General features: G+C 45.2%; 1 protein-coding gene across 1 annotated transcript in view; it reads right to left on the bottom strand.

The window, feature by feature from the left end:
* LOC309394577 (uncharacterized protein) overlaps window positions 1-15185 on the bottom strand; it is a 78930-nt gene extending 63745 nt beyond the window's left edge. The window contains exon 1 of the mRNA XM_081957945.1: window positions 15039-15185. The gene's annotated coding sequence lies outside the window, so the exon portion shown is untranslated. The remainder of the gene's footprint in view (window positions 1-15038) is intronic.
* Between the last annotated feature and the right edge of the window lie 989 nt (window positions 15186-16174).

Below are 16174 nucleotides of genomic sequence, written 5' to 3'. Positions count from 1 at the left end.
CAGGTTCCCTTCTGACGATGTTATTCTGTTATCAGAAGAAGCTCTGGCAACAGACCCCAAATGTCCGTCATACCTTTTAAGAGGCTAGTGGGACTCTAAAGGGTCACTCATCCCTGGGGACAGAAATAATTCATAGCAGTGAGGCCTTCGTATCAGGTAATTTCTTTGGTGCAAAACAAAGCGTCCTGGTTTAATGAGCATTTAGCCTGCATGAATGCAAACTGGAGATTGCATCGATTCCTTTTCCTGCAGCCTCGGAAGCTGAATGGCAGGAAGCTTTGCCTCCCTCCCTTTTTATTGTTATAAATAAAATAGCAGGGGAGGGAAGGAGGGAGGGAGGGAGGAGGATAGGGGGCGAGCAGGAGGGTAGGAGCCTCTGCTGTTTGTGAAGTCAGGATCAGAATCAGAATTGAGCTGGAAGGGACCTTGGAGGTCTTCTAGTCCAGCCCCCTGCTCATCCCCATAATTTAATGCCCCCCGTGCATGTGTGTGTCACACATACCCACACACATACACACACTACCCTGCAAATGTGCGCATGGTTTTCTTGGACCCTAGGGAGGGTGAAAACGGACTCCCCGCCCTGCCCCGAAGCCGTTTGGGGGCTGGAAATGGCCTATTTTCTGACTTCCAGTGGGTCTGTTTTTCGCCCTCCCCAGGCTCCAGAGGCTTTCTAGGAGCCCGGGGAGGGCAAAAAACAGCCCAACCCGCAAACTGGAAGTCCATTCCTGAACTTCCGGTTTGCGCATTGGGCGTTTTTTTCGCCCTATAGAAGCTTCAGGGGAAAACGTCCAAAAATCATCTGGCCAGCGCCCGCTGGAGCTGACAGGGCAACGCCTCGCGTGCCCTCAGAAATGGCTCCGCCTGCCAGCTGTGGCATGCATGCCATAGGTTCGCCATCACTGACCTATAACATTTCAGACAAGTGACTGCCCAGCCTCTTCTCAAAAACCTCCAGCGATGAAGCTACCTACCACATCTGAAGCAAAGCTGTTCCACTGGTTAATTGCCCTCACTGTTAGGAAGTTTCTCCTTAATTCCAGGTTTCTTCTCTCCTTGATTAGTTTCCATCCATTGCTTCTTGTTCTGCCCTCTGGTGCTTTGGAAAATAAATTGACACCCCCCCCTTCTCTTTGTTGCAACCGCCCAAATACTGGAATACTGCGATCATGTCCCCCCACTAGTCCTTTTCTTCTTCTTCTCCAGATTAGCTAAACCCAAATTCTGCAACCGTTCTTCGTATGTTTTTGTCTCCAGACCTTTAATCGTCTTAGTTGTTCTTCTCTGCACTTTTCCCCAAGTCCCAACATCTTTTTTGTAAGGTGGTGACCAAAACTGGATGCAATAATCCAGGTGTGGCCTTGCTGAAGTTTACGAAGCGGCACTAAAACTCTACATGATTTTGATTCGATGCCTTTGTTTATACAACCAATGATTGTATTAGCTTTTTTGGGGGGGGGGGCTGCTGTTGCACAAGAGGACAGGAGGTGATAAAAAATCCGAGTAAATTCGCTTTCGTGAAAATCCAGTTGCATGGGTTGGTGAACTTCAGAATGAACAAGTCAGCAACAGACATTTTGGTCAGTCCCTTTAAGGTACACCACATCCGTGTTTTTGAATGTTGAAGCACTGATTGCTTTTAAAAGTATATATTAATCCACTGTTGACGGACAGCTTTTTTTTTTCCCAGAGGGGGAGAAACAAACCCATGTAACTGCAGCCATCTGGTGACGGAATTGAGTTATTACAGGCCTTAAAAGCTACATTTAAGGAACGGAGAATCTCAAGAAAAGTAAAATTCATCTGATTTTATTTCCCCCCCCCCCTGAAATATCTCACAAAAATTCATTGAGAAATGCATTTCAGCAGCACAGGCTTCATTCATACATCCCTTCGGCCGATCCGCTCACACAGAGAGGGACTCCTCCGGGTGCTGTCCACTAGGCTGTGCCAGCGGGCGACGCCCAGGAGAAGGGCCTTCTCTGTGATGGGCCCAACCCTCTGGAATGACCTTCCCCCTGACATTAGAATGACTACGGACCTCCGCTCCTTCTGCCGGAAACTCAAAACCCACCTGTTTCACCTAGCCGGCCTGGCCTAATTCCAGCTTTCCCACCTCAGTTTGTATTTTTAAATTTTATGATTTGGTTTTAAGGTTTAAGTTTTTAATTTTTATAAATTTGTACAGGGGATATTTAATTCAATTTTAGTTATGTATATTTCGAGTGTATGGTTTTTAAATTTGTACCTGTACACAGCCCCGAGTCCCTTCAGGGAGAGGGGGCGGTCTAGAAGTTTAATAAAATAAATAAAAATAAATAAATTTCTCATTCAACCAGACATAGTGATAAAACTGCCGTCCAAAATTTCCTTCCACAGGCCTCTTTTTTCTGCCTTTTGACTCAGGACTGGCAACTGCCTGGACTAGTCCAGGCGGATTTCTTGCCCAAGTTTCGGAAGTAATTTTGCTCTGACTTCCTTCTTCCTGGGGCAAAAGAGTAAATGATTGGCTCAAGGTCACCCAGTTGGCTTTGAGCCCAAGGCGGGACTGGAATTCACCGTCTCGTGTTTTCCAGCGAGGAGCCTTACGCATGACATCAAACTGTCATTAAATCTAGGAAACGGAAGGATCAAAGTGAGGGGGTTGTAGGAACACCTAGTAGGAAAAAAAAACAGGGCATCCGAGAGAAAGACAGAGGAAGTATCTCCTTGGGCTACTCCCTGTTTGTCCTAAAATAAATATAGGTAGTCCTCACTTCTTAATTATTCATTGCTCATCTTTAGAAGTTTTGAGGGCTTCATCACTGGAGGTTTTTAAGAAAAGAGTGGCCAGCTACCTGTCTCAAATGGTATAGGGCAGTGATGGCTACACTTTTTGTTGTTGCGTGCAGAAAGCGTGTGCGCGCACACCCATATTGCAATGCACGTGCATCACTCCGTGCCCTGTGCATGCACGCATGATCCTCGTGCATGCATGCGCAAACTGCCCATGCTCCCTCTGCGCATGTATGCACAATCCCCCCCACGATCTCCCTTCCCCCTGTGCATGCACACACGACCCCTGCTTGCACCCCGTCCCCGCGCATGCACGGAATAGACCCAAAGATCAGCTGGCCGGCGGGAGATGTGCGCATGTGCGCTGAGCTGGGGCAACAGCTCGCGTGCCCACAGAGAGAACTCTGCAAGCCACCTGTGGCATGCGTGCCATAGGTTCACCATCACAAGTATAGGGTCTCCTGCTTGAGCAGGGGGTTGGACTAGAAGGCCTCCAAGGTCCCTTCCAGCTCTATTCTGATTGATTTACTGACCACTTGAAAAAAGTCACTTATGATGGTATTCACACTTAAAACCATTGCAGCATTCCCATGGTCAGGTGATCAAAATTTGAGTACTTTGCAACTTGGAATATATTTAGGGCAGTTACACTGTCCTTGGGGGTCAGCGATAACCGGTTGTAACTTTCCCAGCTGGCTTCCTACAAGCGAAGTTGACGGCGGGGGGGGAGCCAGATTCGTTTACCAACCGCACGATTCACTTAAGAACTGCAGTGACTGAATACAATTTACTCCGCAAATGTTTTTATTGGGTATAATTAAGGATTTTACTAAAGGGGAAACAAAATTGGTTTTGTATATGGTTACAGCAGCTAGGTTGTTGATTGCTCAACACTGGAAAAAAGATTCCTTACCGACAATCGACCAATGGATTCAGAAAGTGGCGGGGTTTGCGGAAATGGCAAAAATTTCAGCTTTCTTAAAAGCTCAGAAGCAGGAGAATTATACACAGGAATGGGTAAAATGGATTGATTATATACAGAATAAATATCGGACTAGAAAGTACTATGTAGCCTTTAGGTAAGAATGTTTAGACTGACAGATGAACAGAGTAAATAACATATGGGATGTTTGGAATTACTGGAGTGGTGCATAGCGGAAGCCAGGGGGGTGGGTTTGATTGAAAGGTGGGGAGAGGGTTAGGGTGGAGGGTGGGGAAATATATATGTATAATTAATTTAGAAGATGGGGTTAATGGGCTATTGTCACTATAAGAGAAATTTAAATTATGATTGTTGGGAGGTGAGGGGGTACAATATTTGAATGAGAAACTTATCTTAAGACGGGGGGAGGGAAGAGGGTATGGTATTTGTATGTGATCTATATTATATGTCGGGGGGGTAAAAAGGGGGGGAATTTGTTTGTATAAAACTTTTTCAATTAAAAAAAAAAGAACTGCAGTGACTCATCTAACAACTATGGCAAGAAAGGTCGTAAAATGGGGGCAAAACTCACTGAACAACTCACTTAGCAATGGAGATTTTGAGCTCAGCTGTGGTTGTAAGTCAAGAACTGGCCCCTGTATAGCACTTTTAAAAATCAGAAGATGCTTCTCCTGAGGGCAGGAGAAGAAGCAACGGGTGGAAACCCTTCAAGGGGAGAACCAACTTAGAACTATCCAGGTACTTTGGAGAATAGTCTGACTCCCTCTTCTTTGTGGCAACCCCTGAGATATTGCAACATTAAGAAGACGATGTAATCCCTATTGGATTGGAATTGGAATATATTGGAAGACTGCTATCATGTCTCCCCTAGTCCTTCTTTTCATTAAACTAGACATACCCGTTTCCTGCAACCATTCTTCGTATGTTTTAGCCTCCAGTCCCCTACTCATCTTTGTTGCTCTTCTCTGCACTCTTCCTAGAGTCTCAAAGTCTTTTCTACATCGTGGCGACCAGAACTGGATGCAGGATTCCAAGTGTGGCCTTACCAAAAATGTGTAGCATTTTTAAAAATCAGAATTGCATAAGGTCCTCTGTTTCTTTCCCGTGAAGTAATAGTTTCCAAATATTGTTGTTTCATTTTGGGTTTGTTTCTTTTGTAGACAGCAGCCAATGTTATGTACAGGATCGGTTGTATAATGCCCATTTCAAAAGATTCTGGGAGGTTGAAACACCAACCAGATGGAACAATCAACGCACAAGCAGACACAATAAACCCAGATACGCATAATCTGGAACAGCATCAAAGGGTGCCCTTCACCTCAGGAAGGTTGTTAGAGGAGTGTTATATTGCCCTCAAGAATAACGGCATCATTGCGGCCACCATTTTGACTTTTTCTACCACGCTTTGTGGAGACCCCTAAAGATAAACCTCCACTGATCCCTTTCATTTCGTCTCACCTCACCGGCCCTTTTGAATGGATGTTTCAAGACAGATGGGAGCTCCGTGGGAGAAAATGTCTCTTCTTGGATGCTGAACTAGGAGGGGTTTACAGATTAACAAACCAAAAACCTGAATTCAAACTGGAAACCCAGGAGTTGTTCTGACCAAGGCTTCCCAAGAGCCTGAAGCAAAGTCCTGGTCCCAACAAAAAACCCTTTTATTAATTTCCTGTGAGTTCTGCTCATTCACATCCAGCAAAGTCTTTCAAGGGAGGATTTACAGTCACAGACCTTATCTGGCTTGGAGAGCTGCCAGGCCGATATCTGCAGAACTTGGCAAGGAGTCTTGGAGAGTCACGAACCAATGAAGTGAACTAATTGTCTCCTGAAAACTCCACTCCCCTTTCGCTCCTCTCTTATTTCCTCCGGAGGGAGCCATTCGTTGTCCACCTGTGGCCTGACTCCCAAGTCGACCCTTGTTCTTTAGCTGTTCCCTTCGTCTGGCAACTCTGCTCATGTGCACACTGGGAACAGGCTCCAGCTGTTCCTCTGCCCCACTGATGTCTGACTCTGAAGGCAGCTAATAACTGTCAGACAGTCCTGGCCCCCTCTCTGCCTCCGACACAGAGCCCTCTGCCTTCCCTAGACTCCAGGACTGGCCCATGTTCCTCCCTAACCTCCTCACTGTCCGAATCTGCTGCCAGCTCTGCTGGTTGCTGGCGGGCCGGAACAGATTTATTTATTTATCCCGCAGGTGCTCCTGGGTCTCCAAAGTCTTCTATATCATTTCTTTCCAACAACCTTAATTAAAAATGAAGAGATTGCACCTTCTTCCTTAATGAGGTTCAAGTGACTGTATCCGGAATTTCTGCACCTCCCACGAATGTAGGACTAGTTTCAAACTAGCTTTGCTGGTTGGTTGGATTCATTCATCCCTCTAATTAGCCATTTTCAGCAGCTCAGCGATGCACTAGTCTGCTTCCAGCTCCATTTATTTACATCAAAGTCACACTTGGCAATTGTGGGACAATCTTTTTTTCTTCTTCGTGGGCAAGTGGAAGCATCAGGGATTAGTAAAGCAAGAGGAAAGCTAAAGGTACAGCTTCGTGCAAAAGTGTACTTCGGTTTAGAAAAAAACCTCCAAAACATGGATTTTTTTTCTTATACATTTAAAGGTATTGTTTTTTTTTAACACGTTACAGAGTTCGGTCCGCCCGTTCTCATGAATTTTTGGTGCCTTTTGTTGGTTTTCCCTCACCCGAAATGAGATTCCATTTTGCTTGGGATAAACAAGGCACCCATAAAAAAGTAACCATACAGGTCCGTGACGGAGAACCTATGGCACGCATGACACAGGTGGCACAAAGAGCCATTTCTGAGGGCACGTGAGGCGTTGCCCTGTCAGCTCCAGCGCACATATACACGCTGGCCAATTGATTTTTGGCCTTGGTTTTTGGCTGTTTTTTTGACCTCTGGAGGCTTCCCTGAAGTCCAGAGGCTTCAGTGAGGCATGTGCGCGTGCATGTGGGGGGTTGAGCACATGTGTGGGGGGAGGGCATTGCATTAAGGGTGTGGGCATACGCATGTCTGACCCCCCCTGCACCGCCCCGCTTTTGGCACGCCTCGACAAAGAAGTTAGCCACCACTGATATCGGTAGCAATTTAACGAATATATGAATAGATAATAAAGGCTGCAGATCTTCCTAGGTGAAGAAACACACCCTTATCTCCCTAAACATCCCTGTCAAACCGATGGATTTGAAGACAATTAGCTTCCTCCAAAAGTCAGATAGCCCTCAACCTACGACCACAACTGGAATTGTAAAACAAGGCATTTAAGCGAGATGGGCGTGGAGTGGAGTAGAGTAGAGTAGAGTAGAGTAGAGTAGAGTAGAGTAGAGTAGAGTAGAATAAGAATTCTTTATTGGCCAAGTATAATTGGACACACAAGGAATTTGTCTTTGGTGCAGATGCTCTCAGTGTACATAAAAGAAAATAATACATTCATCAAGATTCATAAGATACAACACTTAGTGATAGTCATAGGTTACTAATTAGCAATCAAATCATATAAAACAAATAAAGCAATATAAATCGTAAGGATACAAGCAACATGGTTATAGTCATAAGTGGGAAGAGATAGATACGTGGAAGGATGAGAAGAAGAATAGCAATACAGCCTCACTAGATAGTTTGGCAGTGTTGAAGGAACTAGTTGTTTAGCAGAGTGATGACAGGAAAAAAACCTGCCCTTGTGTCTAATTGTTCTGGTGTGTAAATGCCCTATATAATGTGGTTTTGAGGGTAGAAGTTGACGCAATTTATGTCCAAGATGTGAGGGATCTGTAGATCATGATTATGGGGAAGCTGCAATGGTTGTAAATCCAGGGACCGGTTTGTAAATCATTTGAGTGCTGTTAGACTTTATAAGCTCTAAAGTGGCTTTCCTTGGGAGATCCTACTTTTGCATCCACAAGCATTTTGTATTTGATAGCTGCTCGGTCAATCTGACCGAGAAGCAAACAAGCATCTGTGCGTGTTTTCCTAACCAGTCAGGGCATGCATCTTTCCATTTCCTAATGCAGAGTCATCAAAGTCATTCCTCGAGAAACCTAGAACTTTCTTTAACCCTCTTCTCACTCTCTCGCTGCCTACAAATTAGAGCACATTATTCGGGTTGTAAAAACTACAGAGTACCGGAGTTGGAAGGGACCTTGGAGGTCTTCTAGGCCAACCCCCTGCTCAGTCAGGAAACACCATTTCAGACAAATGGTTGTCCAAACTCTTAAACAGTAACAGAGTTGGAAGGGTCCTTGGAGGTCATCTAGTCCAACCCCCTGCTCATGAAGGAAACCTGTACTAGGGATTCGAAACCTGTACTAGGGCCGACCTTTCTGATCAACAAGCTCAGTGTCTTAGCCACCAAGTCACCTCTTCCAGTGTTGGAGCATTTGTAACTTCTGGTTCCACTGATTAATTGTTGGGAAATTCCTCCTTAAGTTCCAGATTGCTTCTTTCCTTGATTAGTTTTCACCCATTGCTTCTTGTCCTGCCTTCAGGTGCTTTGGAGAATAGCTTGACCCCCTCTTCTCTGGAGCAACCCCTGAGATATGAGAACACTGCTATCATGTCACCCCTAGTCCTTCCATTCACTAGATTAGACATATCCACAATTCCTGCAATCATTCGTCATATGTTTTGGATAATTTTTTGTCACCACACTATAAAAAAGATGTGGAGACTCTAGAAAAAGTGCAGAGAAGAGCAACCAGGATGATTAGGGGACTGGAGATTAAAACATATGAAGAATGATTTACAGGAACTGGGCATGGCTAATCTAGAGAAGAGAAGGACCAGGGGAGACATGATAGCAGTGTTCTAATATTTGAGGGGCTGCCACAGAGAGAAGGGGGTCAAGCTATTTTCTAAAGCATCCGAAGGCCAGACAAGGAATAATGGATGGAAACTGACCAAGGAGAGATTCAACCTAGAAATAAGGAGGAACTTTCTGACAGTGAGAGCAATCAACCCAGGAACAGAAGTTGCCTTCAGAAGTTGTGGGGGCTTCATCACTGGAGACTTTCAAGAAGAGACTGGACTGCCATCTGTCAGAAATGGTGTAGGGTCTCCTGCTTGAGCGGGGAGGTTTGGACAACAGCTAAGACACTGAGCTTGTCAATCAGAAAGGTTGGCAGTTCGGCGGTTCGAATCCCTAGTACAGGTCTCCTGCGTGGGCAGGGGGCTGGACTAGATGACCTCCAAGGTCCCTGCCAACTCTGTTACTGTTTAAGAGTTTGGACAACCATTGGTCTGAAATGGTATAGGTGTTTCCTGACTGAGCAGGGGGTTCGACTAGATGACTACCAAGGTCCCTTCCAACTCTGTTACTGTTACTTCCTATAAGGTCCCTTCCAGCTATGTCAGTCTGTTAATGTTTTAATCTTAAATCTTTAACCCTGAGTCATCTTTCTTGCTCTCCTCTGTTCTCTTTGTAGAGTCTCCACATCTTCTTTATATCATGGTGGCCAAAACTGCCGTGCCATTCATTTTCATCCTTAGTAATAAGAGGTGATTTATTGCGTTCAACCCCTTTCTCCCCAATGCACACCCACGCACCCTGCTTAGCCATGAATTGCAACCCAGAAAAACCTGTTCACCCCAGAATAGCTCTAGCCGAAAACACAGGAAGTCCTCGACTTACGACCACATTGGGAACAGAATTTCCACGATTAAGCAATTTGTTGTTGTTGTTATTCAGTCACTAAACCCTGTACGGCTCTTCGCAAAACCATGGAGCCCAGTACGCCAAACCTTTCCATCTCCCACCGTCTCCTGGAGTTTGGCCAGATGCAAGTTCATTGCATCAATGGCAACTATCTAACCAACTCATCCTCTGACATCACTCCTCCTTTCACCTTCAATATTGTTAAGCGAAGAGGTTGTTAATGGAGCCATGCCTGAATGTAAGACTGGTTGTTTTTTTTGGCCCTGCTTAAGTGAATCACTGCCATTAAATGAATCATATGGCCATTAAACAAATCCAAGCTTCTCTGGGAGCTGGCTGGGAAGATTGCAAATGGCCGCTTCTGCTGACTGCCTGCAGTTCGGCAGTTCGAGTCTCACCAGGCTCAAGGTTGACTCAGCCTTCCATCCTTCCGAGGTGGGTCAAATGAGGACCCGGATTGTTGGGGGCAACAGGCTGACTCTGTAAACAGCTTAGAAAGGGCTGTGAAGCACTGTGAAGCGGTATATAAGTCTAAGTGCTATAGCTATTCTATTTCAGTAGTAATGCTGTCTGGACTTCAAATCCTTTACATCCCCCCCCCTCTCCTACAAAAATGAAATATCCTGGGAAATATTGAAAAGGCAGTTGATATTATATTTCCCAGGTAAGAAATGGAGAAACATGTTTTTAGACAGGAGACGGACTCACTTTTAATAGCCTCCACCTTTGTCAATGGGCCATTAAAGCCTGAGCCAGTGTATTATACATAACAAAGGATTAGCCTTCTACAGAAACTCACCACAAGGCATCTGGGAAAATTACACCAGCCAGCAATGCAACCAAAGCACAGCCTACAAAGTTGTCCCTTCATGGCCCCATAGGAATCTGACAACCAATCAGAATACAAGCTCAAGATCAAAGGCCAGAGAGGGCACAAAACCAGGGACTTTCAGCATCTCAGTCTCTTTTTCTTCTTCACCCCACATCTGGAAGCATGTGCTCACCTTTTTCCCCAGGACCTCAAGCCATGTGGTCCTGCCCACCATTAAATCCATCTTTCCAAGCAGCCCCCATGTTTCCAGTGTCTTTTCCCCCACTTGGAACTGAACCCAGAAGGACGTTTCCTCCAACAGAAGAAAATCAGAAGATGCTACCATATGAGTCCCAAGGGTCTATGAACCCTTGGGACTGTGGAAAACTTGCTGAGGAGGCAAGGGTAAGCAGGAAAATGTCAGCTGCTCTACAGAGAACAAAGTGACAAATGACCAAAAATAAATAAATAAATAAATCAAAAACACGCACTACACTGAAACTTGAAAGATTCAGATATGACAACCAAGCACCATAACCAAACAATGGAAATTCCACTCGGTAGAGACCCAATGGAGTTTGTCTTTTGACCCTACCTCCTACTCTACGTTCAATCAGACGTATACTTTAAAATTCTCAGCATTTTCAATTTTAACAAAACAACACGCTTGTTTAATTAAGAAACAAGCCGGGGTTGTAGATTTGGGGTGGGGGTGGGGGCAGAATCTTAAATTAATTAGGATCTTAAAAGTATTCAACCTATACTTTAATCAGCAGAGTTTATTTCAAATTGTTGGTACCTGCCTGGTGGTACACGCGGCATAAACAAATCAAATTGTTCCTCTTGAAATTGGGAAATTAGCACAGGTCAATTCGACAGGCGAGCTAACCATCCTCCTTGTCCCTCTGTAAAAGCAAAGTACTGCTTCTCTACTCTCCGTATCAGTGAGACTTTGTATCCACTTTATTCCACTTGGGAAGGGTCATTCACGGTCCACCTGTGCCTTTACTCCCAAGTTGGCCTTTATTCCTTAACTGTTCCCTTCTCCTGGCAGCTCTGCGCATGTGCACATAGGGAACAGGCTCCTGCTGTTCTTCTGCCCCACTGATCTCCGACGGCAACTGATAACTGTTGGATGGCCCTGGCCCCCTCTCTGCCTCCGCCACAGAGCCCTCATCAGAGCCTTCCCCAGACTCCAGGACTGGCCCATGTTCCTTCCCAACCTCCTCACTGTCTGAGTCTGCCACCATCTTTGCTGGCTGCTGGCGGGCCACAACTACGTCATTTCCGCCTCCAGTTCTAAAAGAACCTCGTTTAAGACCTTGTGACATAAACAAAAAATAATAATAACTACAAGCAGCCACAACACACCAATTATCCATTTGGCTTTGATTCTGCAAACCAACCAAAAACCAACCCAGGAAAGATGGCCTTTGTTTCAACATCAACGCAAAATGTAAACAAATATGGTGGCAGAGAAGTGTATAAATTGAGTTGCTGCTCTCACAGTAGACTTTAAATGAAAAAAAATGGGGGAAAGCTTTTTATAAAAGGCGTTGGAAAGATATCGAAAAACGGACAATTCCATACATTTTACAATCACTTCACTGGGTTGCGTTCACATGTGCTTCTTTATTTCCCTATCCATATACCAAAAAGCAGAGACATCACCCTGCCAACAAAAGTGCGTATAGTCAAGACTGTAGTTTTCCCAGTTGCAATGGATGGCTGTGAAAGTTGGACCATAAGGAAGGCTGAGTGCCAAAGAATGGAGGCCTTTGATCTCTGGTGCTGGAGAAGATTCCTGCGAGTCCCTTGGACTGCGAGGAGATCAAACCAGTCAGTCCTAGAGAAAATCAACCCTGACTGCTCTTTAGAAGGCCAGATCCTGAAGAGGAAACTCAAAGACTTTGGCCACTTAATGAGAAGGAAGGACTCACTGGAGAAGAGCCTCATGCTGGGAAAGATGGAGGGCAAAAGAAGAAGTGGATGGCAGAGAATGAGGTGGCTGGATGGAGTCCCAAAGCAGTCGGCGTGAGCTTAAATGGACTCCAGAGGACAGGAAGGCATGGAGGAACATTGTCCATGGGGTCGCAATGGGTTGGACATGACTTCGCAGCTAACAACAACAAAATACTTATAGATGTAACAATTACCAGGTGATACGTCCCTGTTATCAACAAATAATAGAGGGATTTTAAGTTCTATTTAAAAGTTCTGTTAAACGTAGAATGTTTCAAACTTATCCTTGTTTAAATGGACTTACTTGAATTAATTAAATTTAGACCCATTTATAGCCACCTCCATGTTTTATCATTTTCTCTATGCTTCAGTAAAATCAACATTAACCTAACATTTATCTGACTGCCTGAAACCAACCAGCTTACCAAAACTACCCAATAAAATTAGAATAAAATTAAAAGGATAATTAAAATGAAAGGTCACAATTACAGAACTGTAGAAAATGGCAGCTGTGCAATTATATTTGATGTATTTCATACTTGTACCTTAAAACTTGGAAAAGTCTTCTCTGGAGCTAGAATACTCCAGTAACAGCCAAGTATATATTATTTTTAAATTATTTTTTTGAGGAAGGGTAATATTATAGAATTAGGGAGAATTACCAGAACTTCAAAAATTAACCGTATATATGAAGCAGTCGTGAAATTCATTTTTTTTTACCTACCGGTCCTGTGGGCGTGGCTTGGTGCACGTGGCAGGGGAAGGATACTGCAAAATCTCCATTCCCTCCCTACTCTGGGGCCAGCCAGAGGTGGTATTTGCTGGTTCTCCAAACTACTCAAAATTTCTGCTACCGGTTCTCCAGAACCTGTCAGAACCTGCTGGATTTCACCCTTGATATGAAGAGCGAGTAAAAGAATCAAAGAAGAAATATGGATGATTTAAAGACACGTGGATGGGTTCAGATATTATGCTGAACCTTAAATCCAGGTCAACAAAATTTCCATGTTGTCTTGACTCGTGATGATGCCTTCAGAATGTGGTTGGAGTGATGGACTAGTCCACACAACAAGGGCTGTGGGCGGGGGGGAGAAACCATCAACTACCAGAGGGGTGAGAAACCATCCACCGTCCACTTTCCTTTCACCCTTGACTCACACGCTTGGCAAAAAAAAGAGAACTACACACTGAAAATAATTTCAAAGGAGCCTCTGAAGGAAATGGAAAAAGCAAATATCCCCTTTCTTGGAGGCTGTGAGAGGCAGCGTTTCTCTCCCTCCCACTCTCCCTCCCTCTCTCCCTCCCTCCCTCTCTCCCTCCCTCCCTCTCTCCCTCCCTCTCTCCCTCCCTCTCTCTCTCTCCCCCTCCCCCTCCCTCCCTCCCTCCCTCCCTCCCTCCCTCCCTCTCTCTCTCTCTCTCTCTCTCTCTCTCTCTCTCTCTCTGAAAGCATTCATCACCTTGGAACGACAGCCAGCCACAGGATGGCAGCTAACAAGCAGCCCGGGATTTAAACATCAGAGGTGTCTGGAATTCCAGCTGGGTTCATTGGCCTTGGGGACTGTCCTCAATGACCCCTTGGCCATCCTCACAATGATCCTCAGAAGTTTAAAAGAAAAGAGGACCATTTCTTGGGGGAGGAAGACAACAATTGAGGCTGACAACAATATTATCTTTCCAGAAATTCTGCATCCAGACTTGAAGATGCTAACTTGATCCCCACCCTAGGAGCTGGCAGCCCCCCAAATCTCGAACCCCGGAAGCACCCTTGCTGACTCCAGGTAGTCTTCGACTTACGACCACAGTTGAGCCCAGAATGGATGCTGTTAAGTGGGCAATCCGTTGAGTTTTGCCCCGTTTCGCGACTTTCCTATGCCACCTTTGTTAAGCGAACCTCTGCAGCTGAATTGGTAAATGGCTAAAAGCAATTCAGTGAATTGGGCTTGCCCATTGACTTTGCTTGTCAACAGGTCGCAAAAGAAGATCACATGATTCACACACACACACACAGACACACACAAACTGCAACCATCGTAAATCTGAACCAATTGTCAAGCATCCGAATGTAAATCACATAACCACAGGGATGTTGTTCCCCACGGTCATAAGTGTGAAAAATGGCCCTAAGTCCCTTTTTTCAGGGCTTCCCGCTTTGGTAACTTTGGTCACTAAATGAACCGCTGTAAATCGAGGACTACCTGTCTTCAAAGGCATCTTAAATTTCAGGAGCTTAAATTAAGCTTTGAATTTTTTGTATGGAAAAAGGGGTTTTCAAAATGGTTAATACACAATGTTCATAACAACCGTGAGAATATAACCCTAACCCTAACCTGTAAATGTATGTAGGAGATTAAAAAGTAAAAACAAACTTTAAAAAAAAGTTTCAGGAGCCTTGGAAAACAGCTCCTTCGGATGTGGGGGGGGGGGGCGCACATTCCTGGACAATCCTCACCCAAATTTGGGAATTCCCGGCATTGCAAGTTTTGTCTTAATTTTCCCGCAAAAGAGATCCAGCTCAGAACTGCTGATAAATTCACCCAGAAGGAAAGGAAGAGACACAAACACACACCTTATCACAACCCTTTACAAGAGGGAGGGGGCGTCTCTGCAGCTGAAAAAGGGGGGGGGGGCAGAGAGAGAAAGAATGAATCTTTTTTTCCCTCTGGTTTTTCCTTCCTTCCCTTCCTTTCCCTGCAAACTGCCTACCTGCCTGCCACAAAGTTAGGTTCCGGGCTCGACCTGACGCCGCAGCTCACCTGGAATTCCTACGCGAGGCCCCAGCGCGTCTCTTTGCTCTGATTCAGCCCAGGAAACTTGGCAGCGGGACAAACTTGGCCGAAAGTTTTGTTTGTTTTAAAAAAGTCCGGAGCTCCAGATCAACTTACCTGAAGCGGGTGCCCTTCCTCGGTCTTGGGGGCCAGGCCGGCCTGTCCATTGGGGTCCCCTGGGGGGGGGGAGGCTTTCGGCGGCTCCCTGCTCCTTCTTGCCTTCCCCGGGTTGGGGGGGGGGCTGAGCCCTCGCACCGGGCTCTTCACTTTTTTTCAGGTGAGCCACGGAGGAACACACCTACGAGAGACAGGAAGCCAGGAAAGCTGCGCGCTTATTGGCTTCTCCGGGACGAAGCCTAGCAAGGAAATAGGGTGGCTCCTATCCCAGGTGCGGGGAGGTGGCGGGGGAAGCACAAAGGAGGGACGGGGGAAGCTCCGCGCCTGATAAAACAGCCCCACACGGGCGGGCGCAATTCTTCGCCGCGAGGATCTCCACGCGCGTCCCCTCCCCCCTCCTAAAGGATTAGGAATCGTGGTTAGGGATTAAATGATGCGAGGTTTACAGCAGCCGTGTAGTTTTATAATATATGTGGGTATATGCATCCTTCTTTCGTTCGTTCGTTCTTTCTCTTTCTCTCTCCCGGCTTCCTCCTTTCTTTCTTTCTTTCTTTCTTTCTTTCTTTCTTTCTTTCTTTCTTTCTTTCTTTCTTTCTTTCTTTCTTTCTTTCTTTCTTTCGTTCGTTCGTTCTTTCTTTCTTTCGTTCTTTCTTTCTATTTCTCTTTTCTTTTTCTTTCTCTTTCTCTTTCTTTCTTTTCTCTTTCTTTGTTTCTTTTTTCTTTCTTTCTCCTTCTCTCTCCCGCCTTCCTCTTTCCTTCCTTCCTTCCTTCCTTCCTTCTTCCTTCGTTCCTTTCTCTCTCTCTCTCTCTCTCTCTCTCTCTCTTTCTTTCTTCCTCATTCACTCTCTTTCTTTCTCAGTCTTTCTCTTTCTCTTTTTTTCTTTCTCTTTCTCTCTCCCGCCTTCTTTCTTTCTTTCCTTCTTCCTTTCTTTCTCTTTCTTTCTCATTCTCTCTCAATCTTCCTTTCTTTCTCTTTCTTTTTCTTTCTCTCTCCCTCCCTCCTTCCTCTTTCTTTCTTTTTCTTTGTCTGTATCCCTCTTTCTACTTTTTTCTTTTTCTTTCTTTCTTTCTTTTTCTCCCTCCCTCTTTCTTTCTTTCTTTCTTTCTTTCTTTCTTTCTTTCTTTCATATTCTTGT

The sequence above is a fragment of the Natrix helvetica genome (genome assembly GCF_964273705.1).
Source record: "Natrix helvetica genome assembly, chromosome: 6".
In the NCBI taxonomy this organism is placed as follows: Eukaryota; Metazoa; Chordata; class Lepidosauria; order Squamata; family Natricidae; genus Natrix; species Natrix helvetica.
The sequence above is the reverse complement of the archived record's forward strand: the minus strand, read 5'-3'. Positions and strand labels throughout refer to the sequence as shown.